A 4966-nucleotide genomic window follows, 5' to 3' on the forward strand; every position below is an offset into this window, starting at 1 on the left:
ACTACTACTACTACTACTACTACTACTACGACTACTACTACTACGACTACTACTACTACTACTACTACTACTACTGAAGATAATGATGATGATAATGATATTGATAACGAGAAGAAGATGGTTAACAGAAAACGGTTAGTATGTGTCTTACAGGCTGCCAATGTATACCGCACCTGTCCTTCCTAGGATACCGAACGCTGGAAAGATCAGGCCGTCAACTGAAATATAACAGGGACGTTTGATTCTTTCAAGGCATATGCAAATGAATATAATACACTTGTGTTTCAAATACTGATAAAAAATATTGATATTGGGGACACTATTTAAATTGTAATGATATCATTATATTCAACATACAGTCTCCAAATCCTCCCCGCAAAGGCAACACGTAACCGAGCCTGAACCATTAACAATTTATCTGGTGCCTCTAAAACTAATTTATAAAGGCACCAGTTATCCTCGTTCAGAGGCTGCTAAAGCCTTTTTCTCCTCTTCAAGTCAATTTTTTTGGTAAGATATTATTTTATGGGCATCTCGCCCGGTTCAACATAACGTAGCTTTTAGTGTTATGCCTGAGAAAGATACCACAACCAAGAACAACACATCGTTGACGAAACTTATTAAACTTTGATTGCCTTTGGGTTTGTGTCGTACGCAGAGTTCCTCTTTAATTCACGTCCCTTTTGATAACGAATAGACAGCGGTCCAATGATCACGGGAGTTATTGAGTTTGATGCTTCAATACCCCCCACGCCCCCCCCCCCCCACACACACATCGGTCCATTGGTTGGGCGCATTTTGTGTGTGTTTCGTAATCAGTTTGGAAATAGATGGCACATTTAAGGTACCGCCACCTGATCTGTATGATATCGATCCTGTCCAGCAGTTTTTCAGTCAGTGAGTTCAGAATAGTTTAACATTTTACGTTTGTTTACGGCGTTGCTTGGGGAGCGATTGTTTAGGAATTACGTTAGTATTCACATGACGAAAAGGCAAATAGGACAGTTGAAATTTGAATGGTCGGAACTCAAGTAAAATTTGCAAATTCAATTTAATAAGGTCAAAGAATTGCGTCTGTGTTAGAGCCAGGAAAGAATAGATGAAAATCTAATGATCGGAGGATGCATTACAATCAGGCGCTAGGCATAGTAATGAGATCGAAAAAAACCTTGTTGAGCAATTTCTAAAGAAATCAGATTTTATTTTTTGGTTCAATACCTTTTATATCCATTTAAAACACGTTTGGGTGTGGAGGTTTACTGAAATATGCTGATCAAAAACAGAAAAATGTGAAATTGTAGTTTCCAAGGACTGTCAATGTCAAGCTACAGAAGACACCAAACTTTGGCGGCTATTTTCTTTCTAGTTTTACTTTTGAAATAAAGCGACCGCCACTTCTTCTCATGGCAAATACATCTACTTCTTCTAAAACTATGAATGTTTTTTTTAAAGATTAAAAGCAAGACAAATAAACAAGCTTTACAATTATATCAGTAAATCTATATCCATTATATTTTGCAACTTGGAAACACATGTGTCACTTTGCCCATAAAACTGCGGCAGCTACAGAGTTAAACGTTGGCAAGTACATGCAAAAAGATAGATCGTTCTCCATGACGGAGTTCGATTTTTGATTTATTCATTTCCTGAATTCAGAAAAATATATTTGACTAAAAGTTCCCGTGAGGGGCGGCTCGTGGGGCTAAAAAGTGGGCGTGCACAATTAAGCAACAGCAGGTTGAAGAGAGTTAAGGGCATAGTAAATAGGATGGTAGGATCGTTAGGTTGGTGAAGGAGGACCTTATGCTTTAATTTTCATTCTTTTTACTTGTCCCTTAGATTTCTAAAACTAAATATGTTTGTTAGCTAAACATCAATTTCCTTATCCCGCATTGGCACTAAGCACTCAAGTACATGTAGTAACTTTCACCACCCCATCACCCCACTTCAAAACCATTCGAAGGCACAACTCATAGGACGGTGACTTAAGTATGTCACGTTCACCTCCCTCAGGTTCACGGTCACAGAGTCGCTTCAAATAGTGGCAGGCCAAAGAACCAATCACAATTCACTTGAGCACTCCGCTGGATTGCTCCGGGGATCACATAATTTTGGCGTAGAATAGTGTACAGACTATCACGTTTTTTTAAGACTGCCTTCTGTTGGGTATGGGTCGTGGGTGCACATTTGAGATGTGCCGTCTTATTAATATTAATGTACCGCCGAACTCGCTACGAGTGTCGTCATCGCTTGGGTTATTCCAAAGAGCGATTTATATGTCAGATTGCCACTGTTGAATATCCTATTACGTTTAGTTAAAGCGCGTGGACTTTGGCATGGCATAGTAGATGTTTTACGGCGCTTTTGACACAAAAATGACAGTTAGTGAGCTACAGAGCCAGCGAGGACCTTGTTTTGATACTATATTATTTGAATAGTGTTTGTTTCTGACTTCTTTTAGTTCATGTTTGTGGATGCTTTTCGTAATAGAACATTTAAAAAAATGTGGGCGGCACTGCACGACTGTGCTGTATGGACGAACCGCGCCTGGTTCCCGTCCTTCATTGGTCTTTGGGATTATTTCACTGAGAAACGAAACAAATCTGTGTAGTTGTCCTTCATAACGGAAGTGCCGGAAGTGATATTTCGAGAGGCAATACTTTGACATTGTTGACATCAACCATGATGCTCTAATAGAAAGGAAGTAAAATGTTATAGATCACACTTTCTTGGCACAAAATTAACACAATTAAATTGGGCAATATAATTTGTTTTGGCCTAAAAGCTAAAATTTATAGTTTCCTTTTAAATCTAAATACAATTTGTTAAAAATATTCCTTATTTTCAACTCATCTCAAAATTTTGAATGATTACTTTTTTTTCTTTTCAAATCGTTCATTTTCATATTGCCAAAAAATGCATGCCATGGGAATGGTGACAGAAGAAGACAAAGGGGCAGTGGGGGGTTGGGGGGGGGGGTGGGGGTCAATTTTGTTAAAATTTTAGCTGACGTTACTTGTGAACTGTCCCTTATCGGAGACTCAATACAGTATTCTCTCTGAAAGAAAAATATTTCGTAACTGTCTTTCCCTAGCAATCTTTAATTAAAAAAAAACACAAAAAAACTTGCTTTTTTTTTCTTCCTTTTCCACCCTCCTTTGTGTATTTATCAATAAACACGATTAACACTCCTTGAGACTGACAGTTTTCGTGTCGATAATACGATTATGTCCCTTTTATACCATTCTATGATTGAAAGCGTGTTACTATTTTGTATTTTTGCTGCTGGGCTGGGAATTGTAAGGTAAAAGATAAAGACAAAATAATTTGACAGAACCATTAAGAAAGCCAGCAAGATCTCAGGATATGATTTTACTAGAATTATTGATGAAATGTATAAGAACACAAGCATAAGAAAGATAAAAAGCATTATAAACGACCCATTACACACCCATTCCATGCAAATTGTAAGATCACGCAGCGGCAGATCTGTAAGCCTAGGTATATCTCTTAAAACAAACAAAGAAAGAAGGTTTTTTTTAACCATCTAGCATAAAGCTATAATTGTCAGAATAAGCATCAATGTTATTGCTCTTTCGAATAAGTATCTATATAACTCTAAAGGTCTTGTAATTAAATTCCTGCATGTGGTTAAATAATGCATCTGATGTGATACGTATATTTTGCTTTTCTTTTCATATTCAATTTTAATGAGAGCAATATATAATTTAAATTTTTATGTATACCTGCATGTGCTTTTACGGTCCTGTACAGCCAAAGAAAATTTCCTTCTGGGATAATAAAGTATTATATTATCTTATAATATTATAGCTTAGCACGCAGAATTCCTGTTGTTTTAATTTGGTTAAAATAAAAGTGCACCAGAGCGTTGGAAACATTTGAGTCTCAACGAAGTGGAATCAGGTGCTTGTCAGTTTTTGGATATGTTGACTTATTTGTATTATTTGGAGGCTTGTTCATTTGTCTTGCTTTTGATGAAAAAATATCCGTCTATCTAGAATAGAAGTAGAGATATATGCAAATGAAGGATGTGGTGTCGCCTGGTTTCAGAGGTAAAATTAGTGAGAAAATAGCCACCAAACTTTGGTAAGTTCCATAGCTTAATTAAGGGTCTTTTGAAACTGAAAATTTTCAGTGTTTTACTCAACATTTCTCAGTTAACTCCACACAAAATGTGTTGTTAAGTGGGCATAAAAAGTTCCGAGCTATAAAACTAAAATTTGATAAAAATTAACACACCCACGGACACATTTTTTCGATTTTTTTTTAGTTTGACGCTCGCTGATTTCACCCCGATGCCTCACAATTACGTTAAGTGGAGGTGTCATACCACGTTCGTAGAGTTGGCCAGTCGACTTGGCTGTCATCTACACCAATTAATTAATTTTTAAGCTAAATGTTGACACTTCCTCCTTGGTCTGGAAAATTAATGCTTTGTTGGCGAAAAGGCTGCTTGAAATAATGATGAGACCGTTGGCAAATCATGAAACTCTTTAGATAGTACGGGGTAGCAGAAAGACGACAGACATGGGTCAAAGCGTATAACAGCGGATGATCAGGTAACAGTATGAGGAGGGTGATTTACACGGGTGTATAACGTTTGAAACGTCATTTCTACGGATGTTATGTGGAGGTGCCTGGGTCTCAGTAATCCTAAAAAGGGTATCTTTAGATTTAAGTGTTCAATTTACGCACATGCCTCGCAATATATTATGACAAAATAGCAATTCATTATGGAAACTTTACTTAGCAAATGAGTGTTTTATGTGATGTGATGTGGGCCAATGGCCTTAAACACTGAATAAACTTACATGCTTACTATGACAAAAGAGCTCTACATTAAAAAAAGTGAAAAACAAGTAAGTGTATTTAAAGTAACACCTGATCTCAAATTATATATTCAAATCGCTCACCACGTCTAAAAAAGCAGCAACCTTTATTACTG

The sequence above is a fragment of the Aplysia californica genome, unplaced genomic scaffold (genome assembly GCF_000002075.1).
Source record: "Aplysia californica isolate F4 #8 unplaced genomic scaffold, AplCal3.0 scaffold00468, whole genome shotgun sequence".
Classification (NCBI taxonomy): domain Eukaryota; kingdom Metazoa; phylum Mollusca; class Gastropoda; order Aplysiida; family Aplysiidae; genus Aplysia; species Aplysia californica.